General features: G+C 39.2%; 1 long non-coding RNA gene across 1 annotated transcript in view; it reads right to left on the bottom strand.

Moving 5' to 3' along the window:
• Positions 1 to 20,710, bottom strand: part of LOC308494204 — a 40,029-nt gene extending 19,319 nt beyond the window's left edge. Inside the window, exons 1-2 of the long non-coding RNA XR_013992893.1 lie at positions 20,509 to 20,710; positions 10,759 to 10,887 (exon numbers count right to left, since the gene is read on the bottom strand). This is a non-coding gene — a long non-coding RNA (uncharacterized lncRNA). The remainder of the gene's footprint in view (positions 1 to 10,758; positions 10,888 to 20,508) is intronic.
• Positions 20,711 to 22,809: the final 2,099 nt, after the last annotated feature.

Here is a 22,809-nt window from a genome sequence, read left to right as displayed (position 1 = left end):
CCCAGCAACATTGCAGACCATGGGACATGACGACGCCTCACCTGACTTAACTCTGCAGTGCACGAAATGCGAAGTCAAATGGAGGCTGAAGAGCTGAACGCAGAGGGGCCTGGATGTCCAAAGCTGAACCTGGAAAGAAACGTCTAGGACAAAACAGGTGACTTGATGGCAGGTTGACTCCCAGTAATCTCTTTGTCTAAAAGGCAGTTATCTAGTTGGGAAGCCAATGGAGCACTTTGGAACAATTCTCATTCCAAAGGCTTCTTCCATGAAGTCAGGCTAATTTGCATAAATATGTACATATAAGGTTATCAGGATGGAGCCATCACAAGAGAAAATACCCTCGGCTGGAGGTGACGGTTCAGAAGCACTCAAGTTTTAAATACCAAGTAAGAACTAGAACAAAAACCTTAGAAAGCCATAGGCAAATATAAAAATGTATAATAAATCTGGTCTTTGTCCCTTTGGTAGCACAGATCTCCTAAAAGCCTGAAATGGGAGTGTTCTTCTGTAATTCATAGGAAGCCCCTTCTGACCACACCGGACTTTATGCTAACTAGATGATTCAAGGTAGGTTCTTAGAGAGTTTCCAAAGAAGGGATGAAAATCCAAGAATATGATTAGAAGGTTCAGACTTTCAGCCCCACTCAAAGACCTCCAGGGAGAGAAGGGTTGGAGACTGAACTTAATTGAGTGGCCAATGACAAAAGACGCCAATAAAATCAAGCTCTGGACACCCAGAGCTCAAGGAGCTTCTTGGTGGATGAACACTTTGGTGTGCCAGGAAGGTGTCATGTCCTAAGACCAATGGGTCAGCATGGTCCTTATCCAGAACACTCCCAGAACTTATCCTATATGTATCTCTTTCATTTATGCTCCTCAGCTGCTCCTGAGTTGTGTCCTTTGTAATAAAACTATAATTCTAAATATAGCCCTTTCAGAAAGTTCTGGAAATTGTTCTAGCAAATTAACCTGAGACAGTAAATGGGAATTACCCCTGAATTTACCAGGCAGCCTTAAGAGTAGCTGAAGGGGGGGCAGTCTTCAGAAGACTTTGCCCTTAACTTGTGGGAACAGGATTGAATTAAACTGCAGGAGTGCCAGGTGCTGTCAGAGAACTGGTGTCAGAACACTATTAATCTTTCATTAATCCACCAACTAAATTATTAACTTTTTTCCGATATATTTTCATTAAAAAAAACAAACACAGAGAAACCAAAACACACAAAACACATAAATCTGTCTCAGAAGATAACCAGTGTGAGCATTTTGGTGTATAGACTTCCACATTTTTAACTTTCCCAGGAAAATGCATGAAAGAGGTTACAGCAATTCCTCCAATTTCTGACAAAAGGGGAAAATAGTATTACCAGAATCGAATTATGTCCAGATAGGAAAATCTGCTTTTAAATCTTGTCAAATGGAGAGGCCTGTTATTTTAAATTAACTTTCAGTTTTCTAATTAAATTTATGTGAAACTGTAGAACAAAAATTTAATATACCTTTTGACTGTTTTTTGAAAGAATGGTTCCTTGAGTGTCAATTTCCAAATTAATATGTGGGGAAGGAATGACACCCAACATTTAAAATTAACACACTTCTCTTAGTTAACTATTTGCAACACTATGAAGAGAAAAAAAATGAAGCAAAAAAAGACAGCCACGTGTCAAAAGATTTTGTTAAAAATACTTCACAAAAAAACTTAGGTCACACTTTGACATAAACTAAAAGGCTCCCAAAATGTTTTACATGCCCCAAACATAACAAGTCACATATTTAAAATCACTCTTTTATCAAAGTGGCCTGCCTCTTTCCTTAAAACCAGGGTCTGAATGTGATCAATTATAGAATGCTCTAATTTTTATCTATTATTATACATGCAACCAATGTACACAGGAAAGAATTAACATAGCAGGCCTGAGCCGATTTCCTTCTGGAAGTCTGCAATTTGCTATGCGCCTATGTGAGCAGCCCAACACACCATCTGTTTTTTTTTATATTGAGCTGACAAATTATATAGGCAACCTTTATCCCCCCCCAAGTTTCAAATTGCATTTTAACAACCGCAATTAAACATAACACATATTTACATTATAACTATTAGATGTTTTGGGTTATAATTCTCCTTACTGTCACATTTTAAATCACTGAATTGGAACTGTCAATAAATGAGGTTACATCTATAGAACATAAACTCACAGCTTAGTAATTACTTCTGACTCAGAACCAAATGGCAAGCTGATTTTTAGGCAAAACACTGCATTTTCCTCACCAGGCAAGTCTTTGGGAGGGGGATAGGGCATGCTTCTCGAAAAAAAGAAAAATTACCTTTATTTCCTAAACTTGTTCCCAGTGATACAAAACCTATTTTTAGATATTAAGCTGTTATTCTAAGTTCAAATATCTGACATCTTACTTTCAGTTAATGGCGTTACTATCAAGTTCCAGTAAGCACTCATATTTTTCAGTTATAAATACTTCATGCAATTCTCTTTACTTGAATGCCCCAGGACCAGGACAAAGCATACCCATGCTGCTATCTCTAAATTGAATAAAGTAATTCTGTACGTACAATTGGAAAACGGGGGATTTTCTACTAACTATAACCACTGATTTTTACTATCACATTCTCTTCTCTAGTACTTCCAAATGCATACTTCCGCTCATGCCTGTTGCCAAGAACATGTCCACACTATTAATCTTTTGTTAGGCTCTTTTTCATGGGAACAAACCATGCTCAGGGCCCTGAGAGAATTCACTGCAGCTTCTGTGACTAAAAATTATGGTTGGTAAGGAAATGATGAGTTGACTGTACAAAGATAAATTACATGGGCATTCATCATAGCTGACATATAATGAGAGGTAAATAATCTTTAACACGCCAATTTCTTAATTTACTACAAAAAATGTACCATCAATGTAACCAGAACACTTGTTCCTACATGCAGACCATATTCGTTTTCTGAAGCAAATTATAATCAATCATAAAATTGCTTAATTGGCACAGATTCTGAACAGGTGGTACAAGCAGATAAAATAATGCTCAGTAACATCAAAGAGACTAAGACACTGAAGAAGTCTATACACAAAAAGTTTAACAGTGGTTTTAGCTGAATGATGAGATTATAGTTTATCTTAACTGTATTCTTTATATCCTTGTGTTACCTCAATTGGTTATAAAAAGTACTTCTTAAAACCAGGAAAAATAGCACTTCCATTTTGAAATAAAGTAAGAAAAATAACCAGTCGTTAAAATAGAAAAAATATATATAATTAACTGTGGCTACATATGGCATAAAATACCATAAGAAATACTGGGATCCACATAATGAAAATTATGATTATCAGGATATAAAAAGACAAATAAATGCCTCTACGAGGGGAGAAATGTTTTAAACATCTTAATTCTGAGCAAATGAATTTACAAATCAAATGCTATTATAATATCCCCAAGTGAATTTTTTTGACAAAGCAGAATTTTACAAATTAATTCTTAAATTCAAGTTAATGATGAATTGGAGAACAGTAGCTAAGTAAATATTGAGAAAGAATAAACAAGAAACTTTACTATAAACAAGTAGGGAACAGACAAGGGGTCAGCAACTACAGCCGATGGGGTAAATCTGGCTGTGGACAGATTTTGCTTTCATTAGCTATGGCTGATTCTCGGAGTGAATAGTTCCAACAGCGATTGTGTGGCCAACAAGGCGAAAGGATTTACTCTCTGGACTTTTAGAGAAAATGTTTGCCAAGCCTTGCAACAGACACTTTAAGTCTCTTCTCTAAAGGAGTTCATGAAGGCAAATTTATAAGGAACTCCAATCTATGAGGACAAGTGAGCAGAACCTAGAAGGTAGAGAGAGAAATCAAAGTTGGGGAAGCCACAGTTAATAGCAAAAGAAGCATGAACAGTGGTTAAGGATGCCCAGGAACAATAAACCCCTATCTTCCACATTGTTCTGTATGTTTACATATGACAAATCCTATCAATAAGGAAGGATGAGTGATTCATTTCTTGAGATCAAAGAGCCAAATTAGTACAGAACTTTGTAACAGGTATATAGTTGCAGGAAACAGACCCTCAGCAGAAATATGAAACATCTGGAATTGTTAGGGGGTGACTGGAGTGAAAATCACACACAATCCCCTCCACATAACAGGATGAAAAGTGTTTTTTTTGGAAGTGCAGCTTATGCTGTGGCAAAGCCACTAATTATACAATTGCCTTTGTGACTCATACATGCATCCATTTAGGTTGAAACTCTGAGGCAACTGTGGCTATATTACAGCAACTTCAAAGAAATGAGGAAAGCAGGATTTGACAGTTGTTTCTCTTCTCACAATGAGCTGCTGACCCTGGAGAGTTCAACTACTATTTCAACAGTCATGGAATAACATGGATTAGACCACATTTTGCGAACCATTGGACGAAAGCTATCAGGTCAGGTTCCTACCAAAAGTACACCCACCGCTTTCTAAAGACCAGCGCCCTTTTCCACTATCCCAGCAATAGAGCAGCTCTTGGTGACCAGGTTTTGTTTCACATCTTCTCCACTGAGCAGTTGCTGGGATCAATGCATATATTGCCAGCAGTCTATGACAAGTCTAAAAAGCACTGCACAAAAAAAGATGAACTAAGCTAATTAGATTCTCACTCGTTGGAATTTGAATAGAAACAATGAGAACTTCGTAATTAGCAGCAAAAGCTGAAGCTAAAAGCCTCACAGGGTAATGGTAAAGCCAGTCATGAGGAAGCAAATACTATGAGGAAGATGAGTGAGGAAGGCATGTGTACAGTTAATACTGGATTGACTACTGAAATTTTGCTGACAGTACATTTCAGGTGCTCTCATCAAAAAAAAAAAAAAAACAGTAGGAGAGAAGATAACTGACTTATCAGTGGTATGCACATTACTTTGAACTAAAGGCAATTTTACCTTCAGGCTCCAGAGTCCCTTTAACTACCTAGAAGAATTTCAATTAGGGGCCTGAGCCATAATAAGCCATCAGCCACCATCTGTGTTTGACCCACCTATAGGGCAGGGCAACCTGGTAGTCACTAACCATCTGCTCTGCTCTCATCATCCTGCAGTGACCCTTTGAAGCCCCCAGGGCATCTTACCTCAACCCTAGCTCAGGATGTCTTCTCTACCCAGGTTCCCCTTTCTATCTCCCTACCTCTCCTGCATGTGGGGTCTCTGACTCTCTCCAGTGTGCAGGGTTCCCATGTGTATGTATTAAATCTGCTTCTTTTCTCGTGTTAATCTGTCTCACATCTATTTGATTATTAGAGCAGCCAGAAGAACCTGGAGGGTAGAGGAAAGTTTCTTCCTCCCCCCATTAGTAATCATTTCACTATGTATATCAAATCATCATATTGTATACCTTATATACAAATTTTTCTAATGAAGTTAAAGTTAACGGATGACACAAACCCATTGCCAATATTCCCAGATGTCTTAGAACCATTTCCAATCCTCAAACCATTTTCCTCAGAGAGGAAACAGAACTTTATTTTGTTTATTTTTAAATTTTCTTTATTCAAATATAGAATTTTCTTTATTTGGACTCTTAGGACATCCTAGTAAGAAATACAATTACATTGGACCAAAGATACGCATATACACAATCAGAGCTGAAACAAAAACCTCACAAAGCTGGATGGAGACTAGTATGTTATTATTTACATTCTATCTTAATTTATTTGTTCCTAATGTAGTCTATTCTAATCTACACAACTCCATTCAAAACTATGACCTAGTTTTGGGTGGAGATGAGGGAGAAGGACAAGGGATTACACAGCATAAAGTGGTAACTACAATATTGCCACAGGGAAATGAAAGACAGTTTGGGGAATATAATCAATAATGTAAAGATTTTGTAGGGTGTCAGATGGGCACGTGTCTTATTAGGGACATCACTTCATGGATGGTGTAGATGCTTGACCACTGCACTGTACACCTAAAGCCGAATAATATTATATGTCAATTATAACTATATATATATACATATACGTGTGTGTATATATATATGTATATATACACACACAGTCACGGGATGTGGAGTACAGTATAGGAAATAGAGACAATGGAATTGTAATAGATTTATATGATGTCAGAGGGGTAGTAGATTGGGGGAGAGGGGTTATCACTTTGTGAGGGGTGTAAATGTCTAACTATTATATTGTTTTGTACACCTGAAATTAATTAAAAAAAAATTGTGACCTAGTTTTAAATACTGTCCAGGGGAAACTGCCAACTCCCATACCACATGGAAAAAACTTAACACTACAAATACGCCAAAATCATGAAGTAGAAACTATGAGATTGTAAAAGCATTTATAAACACACTGTGTGGGCCTGTAGCATTAAAAGAATAAAAAATCTGGTTCCTATACAATGTGATATACAGATGAAGTATTACAGAATTGAACACCTGAAATCTATGCAAATTTACTAAAAATTGTCACCCCAATAAACTTTTTTTTTTAATCAGGTGCCTTGTAGAGAGATGGAAATCCTGTCAATATTTCAGCCTTTGGTGCACATTCCAGGTGACTGCAATTCCAAACACTCTTGTTTTTATTTGAAGAGCAGAGAAATCTCTTTTCCAATGTCTCTATCAGAAGTAGATAAACGAAAGAAAAGCCAAAATCAAAATAAAAAAAGAGAAAACCCAAAGCAGCATTTCAAGAGAAAGAAAGAAAATATCAGCATCTTACACATTTACCTGATTGGGACTCTGCAGGCATTTACAATTGCAACCCCTCACATAAAGTATGGAGAAGCCTGTTGTTAATGGATGCATTAGAAGCTAGAAGAAACCAACCCAAGGGCATAATGCTCAAGTTATGAATAAGAAAAAAAACAAGTATTCAGTCGCTAGGAGGTAGAGGAAGGCAGGAAGACAGAGTATGGGGAAGGCAGTTCGTAGTAGAAGCAAGATATATCAGGCAGAAAATCTGAGACCATCCCATCTGGCTATTGTCACCAGTGCTCTCAGAATCTTATTCTTGTAGGTAGGGACAGCTCTACGTCCCCGACCAGCTCTGAAGCAGTTACAGAAGACGGACCCTCGTCCCAATTTCCAAAGATTTTTTTATTGCAGATCAGAGATGGGGGAATGTTAAGACAGGGGATTGTAATGGTGGCCCTATATATCTTCTATTTTGAGATTTGGATCTCTGGTGTAATTTGATTTAACAAGTGCAATTTAGCTTGGGACTTTTTAAAGTTTTTTTTTCTTTTCATTGTCTCCTTTCCGCCAGGACTTAAGGGTTCTGCTTCCTATACATTTACTATGCAGACTAGTTTCATTGTTTCTATTGACTTCCGCCCAGCGCTGGCCCTGTGACTTGGGAGACGTTTTGCATCTGTGTGGGATCCACTCCTGGCTCCAACTTAAATCTACATAACATATGCAAAGGTTGTGAAAACCGGCTTAACTGCTCCTTCTCCCCACCCCAACGGACAAAGCTAAACTCAACAGAAAATTCCACTACAGGCCGAAGCAATTTACATCCTGGTTAGAAAATATAAAACTGGAGACCAAACAAAGACTCGACGCAGTAGTTTGCAGTAGTTTCCAGCAGACTCTGCCCAGCTGACCCTTCTCTTACTTTAATAAATCTTTCTTCTATATTTCTACCTGACTTATGAATTCCTTCACGGCCCGCGAGCTAGTAGACACAACACTTGATAACTGTGAAATATGGACAAAAACAAGTCATCAGTAGCAGAGACTGGAGATGAAAAAGTGCTCTAAGACATTAGGAGGGGAGGGAAGAAAAGCCATTGTGACAAAGTAGTGACTAAGCAGAAGTTGTAAGAGTAAAATGTCACAACTCCAGCCCACAGGCCCATTCCAGCCACCATGCTTTGTTTGTTTGCTTATGTTTAGCAGTTTATTATAAAAGATATAATAAAGGATACCGATGAACAGCCAAGTGGAGAGATACAGAAAGTGAGGTATGAGGCAGAGTGCATGAAACTTGCATGTACTCTGGGTGCAGCACCTCTGTTTTCAGCAACCCAGAAGCTCTCTGAACCCCATCCTCTTGGGATGTTTATGGAGTCTTCAACGTGTAGGTAGGATTGATCATTAACTCAGTCTCAAGTCCCTCTTCCTTTCCGGAAGGATGGGGGATCAGGCTGAAAGTTCGTAGTTCTACTCATGGCTTGCTCTCTCTGGTGATCAGCCCCCATCAAGAAGCAATCCAGGAGCCCACTAAGAGTTGCCTCATTAGAACAAAAGATGCTCCCATCACCTAGGAAATTCCAAAGGATTTAGGAGTCCTGTGTCAGCAACCAGGGGTCAAAGACTAAATAATAGAACAAAAGAGGCGCCTAGCACTCTTATCACTTAGGAAATTACAAGGGGTTTAGGAGAGCTTTGACAGGAACTGGAGGCAGATTTGTATATGTATTTCTATTGTTTCACAGGCTGACATAACAAATGTTCGCAAACTAGATAGCTTAAAACTACCATCTCTGCCTCCATCTTCACATGGTCTTCTTCCTATATTTCTGTGTCCAAATTTCCCTCTCATATAAGGACACAAGTCATGTTGGATTAGGACCCACCCTAATCAAGTATGACCTCATCTTGATTACATCTGCAAAGACCTTATTTCCAAATATATTCACAAATACTGGGGATTAGAACCTCAACATATCTTTTAGGGGACACAATTCAACCTATTAACAATGAACAAAGTCCCAACTATCCACCTGGATTCCTGTGTCCCTAGAACCTGCCAAAGCTATCAATGTCAGCTACATACTTCATAACAAGCCCTCCATACACCTCTGGGCTCTTGACCTTTCCACCATCTATCATATCCCCTTACCCATTCTCCAGGGCTATAAAATCCAGCTGTTCCTTGTCCCCAAATCCTCTCTGACTACTGTATCATTCTATCAGCCCATATTGAATCCTTTCTCTGAATTCTTTCAACCATTGCTCACACATAGCTTCATCTGTGTACCACATTTAAAAAAAAAAATCAAAGCCTCCTTTGAAGGTTGTAGTCTAGTATGATTAAGAGGTAATGTGAATGGACCTTGGCATGACACAACAAGAATTCAGATTTACCTCTGCCACTTCCTAACTTTGTGACCTTGAATAAATTAGGTTGTCATGGGAATTAAATGAGATGATTCCTGTGGAGTGCTGAATGTGGGTCCTACACAGCAGCTATTTTTATTGTGACTATCAAGGTACCTTGCCTTTTATTTTTGTTTATTTTTCAGATTCCACACATAAGTGAGATTATATGGTATTTGTCTTTCTCTGTCTGACTTATTTCACTTAGCATAATACCCTCTAGGTCCATGCTGGTGCTCACAGATGGTAAGATTCTACTCTTTTTACGGCCGAGTAATAATATTCCATTGTACATATGTACCACCTCTTCTTTACCCAGTCATCTATTGATGGGCATTTTGGTTGTTTCCATATCTTGACTATTGTAAATAGTGCTGCAGTAAACCCAGGAGTGCACATATTTTTTTCAAATTAGTGTTTGGATTTATGTTTGGCTCAATACCCAGAAGTGGAATTGCTGGGTCATAAAGTAGTTCTATTTTTAATTTTTTGAGGAACCTCCATGCTGTTTTCCATAGTGGCTACTCCAATTTGCAATCCCACCAACAGTGCACAAGGGTTCCCTTTTCGCCACATCCTCGCCAGCACTTGTTGTTTGTTGATTTTTTGATGTTAGCCATTCTGACAGGAGTGAGCTGATATCTCATTGTGGTTTTTATTTGCATTTCCATGATGATTAGTGATATTGAGCATCTTTTCATAAGTCTATTGGCCATCTGTGTGTCCTATTTGGAAAAATATCTATTTGGGTCCTCTACCCATTTTATAATTGGATTGTTTACTTTTTGGTGTTAAGTTATATAATTTCCTTTATACATTTTGGATATTAACCACTTACTGGATGTATCATTGGCAAATATCTTCTCCCATTCAATAGGTTGCCTTTTCGTTTTGTTGATGGTTTACTTTGGTGTGCAAAAACTTTTTAGTTTGCGGTAGTCCCATTTGTTTACTTTTCTTTTGTTTCCCTTGCCAAGGAAACACATCAGATAAAGTATTACTATGAGCAATGTTTCTGTTTGGTGTAGAAGAAAGCATAACCTATAGAAATTGTGCAACATAAACATCATGCAGGAGAATGATGGTAATAATAAAAGGTGAGAAGACAAAGATAAACAAATGGGAGAGAAATTGTAGTTCATCCAAAGTGGTCATGTCTATAAGTTAGAGGGACCTACACATCGCTCTTGCCACCTGTGTCCCTTTGACAATGAACTCTTCACATGTGACCCTATGTTGTAGAAGACAGTGACAACAACCCCACGAGGAGGCAGGAAGTCCCAATGACTAAGACTTTTCATATAAAGAGGTAGTTAAGATCTCTGCAATGCTGTGTTGCGTTGGTGATATCACCTGTCTGATCTTCACTTTTATTACCAGTAAAGTAGGAACAAATCCTACTTCCCAGAGTTACTGTTAAGATGAGGTAACAAATTTGTACAAAGCACTTGTCTGGAACAGAAAAGGTACTTACAAGTGATAAGCACTACTATTAACATAATATGACCTTATAAAGGCAATTTTCAAAAGCTGTGTGTGGGTGCTAGATGAGTAGCCTAAAGAAAAAGAAAAAACAACAGGTCTGCTGTCCCAAAAGGAAAGGAGGATGGAAGAGAACTGGGGTTCAGTGAGCAAAAGCCACTGAGCACTTACCAAGAGTTCACAATGGTTTCACAACCATGTGCAAGATGCTGATTTTAGCCTCTCCTAATTGTCTAGTAACCTCACTGGGGCAGCCCTCTTCAGCAGTGGCATGGCTTCGAATCGCAATTTTTTTATCACCTGTTGGATTGGGAGGAAGGAGAAACAATGTGAGACAGAACAGTCAAGGTTTGACTTTTACCTCATTACCACATTACTCAAGTCACATTTCACTCTTGCTAAGCATTATTATTACTGTCACAATCATGTTCTTTATCTGGCAAAAGCTGTTGTACCGCCTGCAATTACTATTTAATATGGATTCTTGCCTCCATTTTAAATGAGATAAGTTGTGTAGATAGTCACTGAGTAACTCTACCAAAGCGTTAGAACTCAGATGTAAAGTTCTATGCTGGCCTGCCTATAAGTCCTTCCCCTCCTTCAGATGTAAAGTTCTATGCTGGCCTGCCTATAAGTCCTTCCCCTCCTTCAACCTCAGCATCCTTATCTTTGAATGGTGGTAAACTTGATCTGTTAGGGGACCTTCTATGTCTGGCAGTTATGACCCTCCATTCCATACTCCTGACTAAAATAGTCCTGTAAAATGGAATCAAACCTCCATGTAGTCATCACATCGCATTTGATTCACACTGAAGAGGTAGGTAACAAAACTCTGGTCTCTGGACCAAGACTTGTGATTTATTTTCATTTATAATCTCAACTGCCACCAGGACTCACCTTACCCATGTATAAAAAGGAACTGAACATATCTACAAGGAGCTAAGTAGGCCTATGGCTAGTCCCCTACCTCCAAGACTCAACCGCTAGGAAGAATGGCACTCAGAGCTGAGACACAAAGGACAAGCCAAAGATCCCCAAGGGTCCTTTCTTTCTAAGAAAGCAGTCTACTACCTCCAAGTTTCTCAGGTCCTAGCTGCTTAGCAGGAAAAGCAACCCAGAACTCTGGCAATTCAGCGATGGCCCAAAGCCCAGGCAATAAATTACTATCATCCAATGCTGGCAGCACCAGCTACTGCAACTAGGTTTCCTGTTACTCAGTGAGATACAAGCAACCCTCAAACCCCAGGCAGACCCAAAAAGCAGTTTCTCAGGGCTCATTCTAAACTATTCCACCACCAGCAGCAGAAAGTTATGTCTTATAACCTACTAGTGATCAGGAGGTCTAAGCAGAAAGCTCTCCCACTGTACATGGGGGGTGAAGGGAGGGAGGGGCAGGGTCAGGAGCCCTGATGAGTTTGAGCCATCTCTTTATTGGATAAAGTAAAGCAGCCATTACCAGCGCAAGAATACCCACAAGCAGCTGTTGCCACTAGTAATCATTTAGCTTATTGAAGCCCAGAGAGACAGGGGTGGGGAAGGAATGTGTACAGGGATGTGGGCAATAAATGGTAAGTGTAAACTGTGATGTGTGAAATGCCTCTGCTAAGGAACCAAGAACAGAGTAGTTGGTACTTACTGCCTTCCTCTGGAGACAGCAATCTTATTTCCACCACTGCCTTCTCCCACCCCACCCAGCTCTTTTCCAAACTAAACTGCTCCAGTTTCCTGCTGCCTCGCCACCCCATTTATTCCACTTCTGTTCAGGTCAACACGTTTCAAAATGGAAATAGTTTCAATGTTTGTCTAACTTTGAAAGTCATAAAGGCACTTTTTTTTTTTTAATTCCAGAAATACGTTAAGGATAGAAACTAAAATTCACAGAATCCCAAAAAGTTTAACACTTTTGGGGGATCTTCTTCCAACTACTTTTATGTGCACGTACAAACATGAATTTTTATTTCACAAAAATGAGATGAAATCATAGAACTGTTCTGTTACCTTTTCTTTCAATTAATATACTGGGTAGATTTTTCAAAGTCAAATACCAGACTATTTGTCAAATACCAAACTATTAGACTATTTTTATGTTTAATGCCTTTGTTGTATTATTACACAAATGCACTAAAATTTATTTATCCAAATTCCTACTTGTGAAAAGGTTAAGATTTTCCATTTTTTACTGCTACCAACATTGTGAACATTCCCATACTTAAGTCTTTTACAATACCTTAGAATATTTCTCTAGATTTTCTTTAGAATATTTAAATTCATTTAGAATATTTGGGGGTATATTCCTAGAAATGAAATTGCTAGGGCAAAAGATATGCAGTATTTATTCTGCCCACTAACATATACTGCCAAACTGCCCCTAACAAACGGTTACACTAAAATTGGACATACCCCACCAACACGAGCATAGCATTTTTAAATCTTTGCCTATGTGATAGGTGTTACATGCAATAATGCATTTTTTATTAATGTAAACATTTATTACTAAAAGACTTACAAAGATGAATAAGATACGGCCTCTGCCCTTGAGTTTAAATGAGGGAGACATACACAAACAGGTAACATTTACCATTATTGTGTTCATGATAATGATAAGATTTGAGTTTGTAGTGGTTCCTCCTTAACTCTATGGCTATTGTTAACAGAAAAGTTCGAAAAGAATATTAGACAGTAGTCCGAATTAAAAATCCACTTGCAAAAATTCCAAGGAATTGTGTTAATGCCAAGTATCATCTCAGTGGCATTTTGATGTGACTTTGTTGTAAAGAACCAAGGGGAAGCCTCTCAGAAAACCATCTGCCCCCCAAGCCAGTGAAGTGAATGAAGGGCAGGCCAGTCTATTATTGGAAAGAGTCGTTAACACTGGACCTGGACTTCCATCTTTCCTTCTCCTACTATTTCTAGTAAACAATAGTGAGCTGCAGCCATTTTCTTTTGGAAACAAAATGGCTTCTCCACTGGGACTCTCATTTCCAAGCAGATCTACTTTTACATAGTTATGCTGCAATAGTACCCATGCCAACTTGGAAAATGCGTACAGATAAGAATCAAAAGAAACTATTTTTCAGCACTATGATGGGTCAGATACAAATGAGATCAAAATGGATGACAACACAAGTATTTTATTAGATAAATATGCAATAAAGCAAATACAGCAACATAGATGTGATGGGTACGTGGGTTTTAACTGTACAATCCTTTTAAATCTTCTGTATGCGTGTTTGAAATTTTGCATAATAGAATGCTGGGGAAAATCTAGTAAGAGCTTCAAAAATAATGCTGCAAGACCTTTCCCTCCCTCTATTTTACCCCAAGAATGACACTATCTGATAGTCTCTCCATATTGGTTTTTTAGATCTAGCTTTCTTGCATTGGACTTGGAACTCTCTTTTTAATGAAATGAAATGAATCACAATATACTCACAGGCAGGTTACCAAGACAATGTGTGGTAGGTTAGGAAAGGTAGAGGGGAGGGCCTTCAGCTCTTGATAGTCCAAGCTCACGGCTGTATAAGTCTGAACAAGAGACTATTTCAGAAACTCCATTTCTTTGTTTAAAAATTAGCATTCAGACTGTCTAAACATTTGCTTCAGCCTACCTTTCTGCCTCATCTCACATTAGTTCCTTATTTTCCATATTGTCATTTCAAAGAGCTGTGTGGAAAGGAGGGTGGCAAGGAATAAGGCACCAAGGCAATGAAATGTCCACATGTTTGAAGTTAGGATATAACAAAAGGAATTTCTCGAGTCGAAGCTCAGAACTTGAAGTTGAAAGACACAGTATAACTGGCTGATTGTAGACCCTAGGGGAGGGCTTATACTCTCCTAGTTTGAAGTGTATCCTAGCTAACCCCTCTGTAGAATAGGAAAAAAGACGTATCATAAGTAATAATGAATGAGGTAAATAAATGAGTTTCTGAGATGCTAAAAGTATCTGTGGTGAATGGAGAGGGAAATGGAACCATTACTATTGAATGATGATCCAAAACAGGGTAGGCAATCCTTTTCTGGAAAGAGCCAGGCTTTGTGGGCCAACATGTCTGATGCAGCTACTCAACTCTGCTGGTGCAGGCCAAAGAGGCCACACAAAACAACAAATGAGCACAGTTGTGTTCCTATTGAACTTTATTTGCAAAACTAGGCAGCCCACGGGTTGTAGTCGCCCACCCCTGATTTAGAATGCACAGCCCTACCTAGGAATACCATTCAGAGGATGACCTGAAGAAGAGTGAAAAGGGGATGAATCTACAAATTGGAACCGTTTAGCAACCACTGGGTAGTGAGGATGAGGCGCCCAATCTGGCAGCTATCACACAAGTCCCACCAAGAAGAGACTGGCAACAGTAAGAACAGTAGCAACATCTGTAAATACCAAGGACCAAACTCCAAACACAAAAAGAGCCTTATCTCAGGAGAAACTCTTGAGAATATATATACATAATTGGAAAGAAACAGCTAGTCTCTGACCACACACATTTTGAAGAAGCTGACAGTCCAGAGCCTGTGAAGATCACGTTAGCAGGCACACAATAAAGGTTTGTTGATGAGTCATTCATTTATTCATCCAATAAACATTTACTGAGGCCTACTAATGTGCCAGGCTGGGCTCTGGAGATGAAGACACTGTCCCTGCCCTCAAGGAGCTCACAGTATAACCGATAACATAGGAGGGGAGAGAGGCAAATACACAGACAATTACAATACAACCTGATAAGTGCTGTGACACTTATCAGGTTATATTATAATGGCCGATGTAAAATTTCTTTCCAGGGGGCGCTGCTCCAGGCTGCTGTAACATCAAGAGAGGGGAGTAATAAATTGTAGAAATGAGAGGTTATATACTTTTAGGCTATTTCAAAAACCCAAGCTCTCCCCAACTCCTGATCATAGATGAATTTGGAAACTAGACAATGGCATGGTGTAAAATGGGACTCCCATGCACAAGACAGGAATAGACCTTCAGTAAAAGACCTTGTTAACCACCTTCTTTATGACACAAGCTTCCTTGTTGTTGTTGCATTTTGTTTTGCTTATAATGTATCTGTCAACCTCCCCACCACACACATAAACCTGATTTAACATCTGTAATTGTAATTAGCAAAATCCTGAAAACAACAGGAGCTTACAACTAACTGGATTAACCCAGTGTAACTGGATAGCAAAAAGCAGTTACAGCTCTGCTTGGCACCTCTAAATCCAATAATCTCTTCATTGAAAACATAAAAGAATTACAATGTTATTAAGTATAAAAGAGAGAGTATACAGCTCATGGAGTGGGAATCATTTATAAAGGTTTACTTAATAAATTAATTAAACTGATTCTCTGAACCACAAATAACAGACCCAGTTTCAGGAAACCAGAATAAGACACCCATCCTACCCTACACCCTCCCCAAAGAGCTTTCAGAATATTTAATCTAAATCACCTACACATTATAAATAAGAAAAAGGAAACAGAAAGGTAACACACTCTTCCCGTACCCTTTTCAAAATTCAGTGAGTGATAGATAGTAAGAGACTCCTTGAAGAGACATCCACTGTTAACTAGTCAATTGGTTCAAATGGTTTTATACCAGGACAGGATGGAATTTTTCTGTGTCCCATACTGTTCTTAATAAGGCCTCGGTTTTTAATGGCTTTTGTCTGTGCACCAGTAAACTGAGCTGATGACATCAATCAATCGTTGCCATTTACAGCCAGATCCCTGTCTTGGGACCCAATGTCTCTGAGGCTACTATTTTATATGCTTAACATACTACTTTCCCTTAAAGTCAGTACACTGCTCTTGCCTATACTGTTCATTCTGCCAACTGTCAGCCTTCTCAGGTGTTGCAGTTTGTTCCTGTTAGGGTTTTATATCCCCAAAGATCTTAGTGTTATCTACAACTATGGACATTACACTACATTCATATCCTCCCAGATCACTCATAAATATTCAAAATAAGATCCGTCCCTGAATGAGCAGGGGGAGAGCAGACTACAGTTTTGTGTCTTGTCTAAGTTGGTTTCTTATTAGGGACAAAATGTTGCCATGTCTTCTCCTCACACCCACAGCCAGGGAAACCACTGCTGTGCAGAACTCAAGAATGCTTTCCTTTTAGATAAAAAGAAATGGCTATCTATTTAGAGGACAGACAAATGTTATCTCAAATTGGCTACCAAGAATCTGACATGTACCCAACTCAGCAGCTGACTTTGGCATCACAAAAATATCTTCAGACTCAATGGCAACAAACATAAACCAGGAGTACGATGTACAACAAATGACATTTGTCATTTGCAACAAATGACGGGTGATAATAGATCCTTATACAGAGCACATAATACAGAGCTCTTACAAAGAGATAACATTCAGACTCAAATTGCATAGTCCACAAAAGGAAATGAGCTAATAATTACCATGTGAGAGTCCAGCCTCGCCAATAATAAGAGAAACGTACTGTAAAACAAAGATGCCGTCCTCTTACATACAAAGTTAGCAAAAAAACAAAAAAAATTAAGTACCTTAATGACTGGGTACCAAAACTGACATAAAATTTTGGAACACTATTATGGCAAGTCCTTATAATGTTCAAACTTTTTGATGAATAATTCTAATTCTGCAACTCTATTTTATAAAATAACTCAAAACAGATAAACAAAACCTAAATGACAAGACATTCATTCCATAATTTTAAATACTGAAAATCTTAAAATACCTCCATACAACAAAATATTATGAAACCATTAAATGACAATTACAAAGAAAATTTAACATGGAGAAATTCACGTTATAATGTTAAACACAAAACACTATATAAATAGTACAAATATATGAGCAACTGTAGAAAATGAAGAAATAATGAAAAGAAGTTAACACATTTATTATCTCTGGGTGGTGAAATTGTGGATTTTTCCCCATACTTAATGGTTACTCTCAGACAAAGATGCAATGAATATTTACCAAATTTCTAGATTGAGGGAACTATGGAAGAAAAGTCACAAAAGATTTGCCCACAAGATTTCACGTCTCCGCTAACCAAAAATTTAAAAACAAAAATTAAAAGGCAAACAATAACCTGTAGTATATATTTAAAACTTTACAGAAATCTGAGTAATAGCCTTTATTTACAGAACACATTAAAATAGATAACAATAAGAAATGCTAAACCGAAACTCAAACAGATAAATCAATCTAACACATGAGCTATCATCACATGAAGGAAAATAAAACTGTTAAGAAATATACGGAGGAAAAAGGAATTCAAACTCACTAATAACCAAAGAAATGCAAAATTAAAATAATACTGGTTTTTATCCATAAAATAATTTTTTAAAACAAATACTACTCAATGCTTCAGTGAGTAAAAATTGGTACAGCCTTTTGTGGAAGAAATGTAGCAACACATGCTGAGTCTTTAAAATGTTCATACCGTTTGATGTAGTAATTCTACTCCAATATCTATCCTAACCAAATAATAAAAGAAATACAGGTATTTCAGTCTTGTAGTATAAGGGGAAAAAAGCAATAAGCTTTCCTTTAGTATTAGAGATTTGTATTAACACACCAAAATATAACTAATGGGTAAGAAAAAAATCTCTACTGCAGCAAATGACTGGTTGTCTCAAAGCAATAGACTAGATCTCAAATCTGGCAAAACAAGAAGGGTGTGTCCAGCCTGCCACCGTCGGCCATCTTAAACCCTCTGCAGAACAAAAAGCACAGAAGACAAGGGTAGTTAAGGATGGCCACCCCACTAGGCTCCAAATCAACAATTCTTTCCTTTTTGTCTTCTATGTGTATAGAAGGCAAATGCACTGAGTAAAAAGCACCAAACAGGTGTCCTTTCTTAAAAAGCACAGGCAAGTTACAAACAAAATTTGAAGTAATAAAGGAAGGGTCCTTTAAATTTGCACCTTCGTTTTAGGGGAGTAAAGCATGATATTTAAGAGTACAGAATTCTGGAGCCATAGTACCTGGATAAAAATGCATTGTCAGCCATTCAACTAGATGTAAAGCTTTGGACAAATTGCTCAATCTGTGTTCCTCAAAAGGTGAACAATGGTGTTGTTACTTCCTAAGATTGCCAGAGTACTAAATGAGTGAAGATATGTGTAAAAATACATAGTTTAGGTGCTGTAGACGTTTGTGCATAATTATTATTAGATAGGGAAATAGGCCCAGAGAAGGCAAAGGACCAGCATGAGATTACATACAGCAAGGATTACTGGAAAAGAGCTGTCTTAACTTTGAATCTGGTGTCCTTTCTATTACACATCTAAGTGGTAATAATTAGTTTTCGCGATTAACAATTGATCCTCACTGACAGCCCTCTGAGAGACGTGACAGTAAGGCTGCCTAAAAAGAAAAGTCATCTCCCTAGACGAAACCGTGCTCAAAGTTTTACAGAAAAAAATAATTTTAGAGGAAAGGGTGTGAGCCCAGGTCACCTTCATACCACCAATTACCATTTGCCCAAATTCTAGGTTTGAAGCAAAGAGTAACAAAGGATTTGGAAGCAAAGCCGAATCTTCACCCCAATATTTTCAAGGGGAGAAAATCAAGAGCTTCTGACAAACATATCAGTAGATTCTCACAATAATGGGACTAGACTGTGTTCTGGTATTCTGATGGAATAAGAGAATGTGTCCAGAGCCAAGTTCAGCGAAGCAAGATCTGCAAGTCCGACAGAGAGACCTCCAAATGTGGCCGGTCTCCAAGTGCTCCGATTTTCCGCATTTCCTATCCAGTCAGCTGCCGAAACCTATAGAGCCACCATCGCCTCCGCATTTTTAAACCCACAGTATCCAAAGTCCAGCGAGAGGCTAAGAGTCTGGGTTAATTTCCGGTGGATTTGGCCACAGCCAAGGGCAACTCCAACTCAGGCTGATCCCTTCACTGAACTAGAACGGTAGATCTGCTTCGCTGCAGGTCCTCCTAGCCCAAGATGGCCAAGCAAGGACAACTTACCTCCCCCCCTCGCCATTTTGCAATCTGAATTACGCGTACGCGGCTCGCCTCCCCTCCCCGTCATTCCGGCTAACATACACATGCGCGCCTCTTCCCTACCGTTAAAGCCGGCAACGCCGTCTCAAATACGCATGCGCACCTTCACTCTCCCTCCCAACTGCGGGTACCGACTACCACCAATTTTCCTTTCTTAAATACACTTTAGACCCTCGCCCGCGCCCTAAGGCTTGCGCATGCGTACCTCCCGCTGTCCCCCACAAGCGCCCCCTCTCACCGCTGGCCTTCTGAAACATACCTGCGCGCTGCTGCACCTCCCCAGCCTACCAAATATACCCCGGCACCGCGCAGGTCCTCCCCTGTTCTCTGCCCTCCCACATCCATTTTTTATATATTCGCGCCTGATGGCTATCTGGACGTGTTTCTTGCTACAGCTGTGTCCCAGTGCTCAAGGAGAGCCACGACCAGCGTTCCCTAACGGTGGTAACTGTGATAAACTAGGGAAGTGGAGTACGGAAAAGGCTGCGTTGCAGGTGATCCGAGCAGATGCCAAATTGCGATGGAATTCTCCTCGACCCTCAGGGAGGGGCTAGAATACCCTCGGACTCCATACTAAGACCCAGCACCCTGAACAAAGGCAGAGAAAGCTCTCATGATCAGATGAGCCTAGCCCCAGGGCCCCGCCCTTCAAATACACCTGCTACACATGAGGCACTCCAAAATTGTTTAACAGTGGACATTAGGGAAACTACCGACGCCCAGGGACCTCAGCCTTGGTTAGAGGAAAGGAGTATTCCTTTCACAGTGGGAAGTACGCGCTCAACGCCCTGTTGTAGATCTGTGGCCGCACAGCCCCCCATTTCTTCCCGCTCATGAACAGCGAGAACACACAAATTAAGGATCTCCCTGGCCCGAGTTCTCTCCGCCGCCCTCCACATTCTTCCCTTATGTCGTTCCTTTTTTACCTCCTGGCTGAATCGAGTGTCGCAGCATGAACTTTTAGTGCCGGCCGTCCCAAGACAGGGTGGAGGGAGCATCGGCACAGAGTTCGCGGCGCCAGAGTGGCAGCAGCAGGACAAGGTGGCACTAGACACCAGGCACACCAACCGTGCCTCCAGCCGCAAGTCTGACGCCAGCTAAGGACTGCCTCTGCAGGCTCACCGCAATGCTTCCAGCGCATGCGCTGAGCACTCCCTCTCCTCCCCACCCCCACCTCCAACTACTTCTGGGAGGTTAACCTCAGGCGGTCTTCGCGCGGATCCCTAGCTTCTTTCACCTGGTCTTCCCTTGGTCAAAGCGACTTCCACCACCATCCCTTCCTCAGCCCATCCTTCCTTCGTCAATCCCTTTCCCGTTCTTCTCAGCCTACTACTTCGTTGCTAAGTCTCCCTGTTGCCTGCCTATTGGTTCTGCTATCCTTAGTGGCCTTCCCTGCCCGCCAGCAGCTCTACTCGGCGTCTTACTCTTCTCCCTGAGTGCCTGATGTTGCAAACAGTATTAAAAAAAAATTGCAAAAAGTGTTGTTAAAAAGGTATTATATCCACACAATTTTCTCCAAAGCAGCTCTCAAGCTAGGCGCAACCAGCTAGTGTCAAGCAAACAGGACATGTGATGATGGATGATAAACCCACGGAGAAGACCCAGAGACAGGGAACCAAAAGAAGAAGTCTAAAGGGCAAAGGTGTTCATTCAGTTTAAGGGCAGGTAGCAATATACAATGCCTTTTTCTTTGTCTTCACAACCCTGGTATTGTCTGGACATTAAAGCTACTCTTCAGTGCCCTTCACTGCTAAATAGCAGGCTTGTTTCTGTCTTCTGTGAGAAATTCACATATTCGTTTTAAGAGGTTGTGAAAATGGATTCCTCTTTGGATGTGAGCAGAAGAGAATACAAAATAATATTTGGTTCTTTTGACGATGTTTTACTTTAGTATCTGGTTCTTCTTGCTTTCTAAGAAAGCCACTTTGGAAATGTCAAAAACTGAGACCCACAAATCCATAAATCCTGAGACCCATAAAATGTGTACATTATCATCTCTAATTAATTAAGAATGTTATATTAACATTATTCAGAGACATAATGGAAGTTTGTTTTTTACATAACATGCACAAAAGTTATACAACAATGTACAATATTCAGAAAGAAAAAAGAGATCCCCTGAAGTCATAGTGGTACAAAGAACCTCTCTCCTAAATTAAAAGAATCATTTATTATTTCTTAAGAGTTAAAATAAAAGGAAATTTTGCCCAGAGTTCTACAACACTATTATAACAATTGCTTTTATTTCTTCGTGTTCCCTTTTTTCTTATAAAGGTTTTATTGAGATATAATTCACATGTCATACAATTCACCAACTTAAAGTGTACAATGCAATGGATTTTAGTATATTCACAGAGTTGTACCGCCATCACCACAATTTTAGAATTTTTTATCACCGGAAAAAAAAAAAATCTTCCAGCCCATTAGCTTATCTTTGTTTTTTCAATTTGTGTTTAAATATGTAATGGTTTAACATCAACGTTTCTATAGATGCAATAATGTGTTGTTTCAACTTTTTCCATGTTCCCAATTATCATCTTTATCATTTTTAATAAATGGACAGCATTCTATTTTTTAAATATTATAAAATTGAGGTTAGCATATAATAATTCTTGCAGATAGAGTTACTTGCTTTTTCCACTTCTCTTCCTTTTGACAAAACTTCCCTGATCTACTATGGTCCCATCTAAAGAGAAGTTGAAGAGGCACGCACAGCTTGTAAATCTTGAACTCTATAAAATACTTATGGTCTTGAGCCTACCTATTTGTCTGAACTTCCCAGTTCATAAGCAGTTCCTCAGGAGTGGTAAAGGAGAAATTTGGAGGCCCCTATTGTATCCATCCACCTTCGGCTAACATTCCGTGGTTCTATTTCCCTGTTTTCCCCCACCCTATACATTTCTTAGGAAAATGACCATCTTTTAGAGGTTATGATGGTTAATTTTATGTGCCATGTTGGCTGGGTCATGGTACCCACATGTATGGTCAACTATTATTCTGGATATTTCTGTAGGGTGTTTTTTTGGATAAGATTAACACTTAGATTGGTGGACTTTGAGTAAAGCAAATTGGAATGGAAAGAAAGAATTCAATACTATCCCTATTTGCAGTTGATATAATCTTGTCTATAGAAAATCCTAATCCTAAATTATCCACTATAAAACTGTTGGAACTATTAAATCAGTTCAGTTTAGCAAGGTTGCAGGATAGATGATCAATATACAAAA

This window comes from Rhinolophus hipposideros (assembly GCF_964194185.1).
Source record: "Rhinolophus hipposideros genome assembly, chromosome: X".
Taxonomy (NCBI): Eukaryota; Metazoa; Chordata; class Mammalia; order Chiroptera; family Rhinolophidae; genus Rhinolophus; species Rhinolophus hipposideros.
The sequence above is the reverse complement of the archived record's forward strand: the minus strand, read 5'-3'. Positions and strand labels throughout refer to the sequence as shown.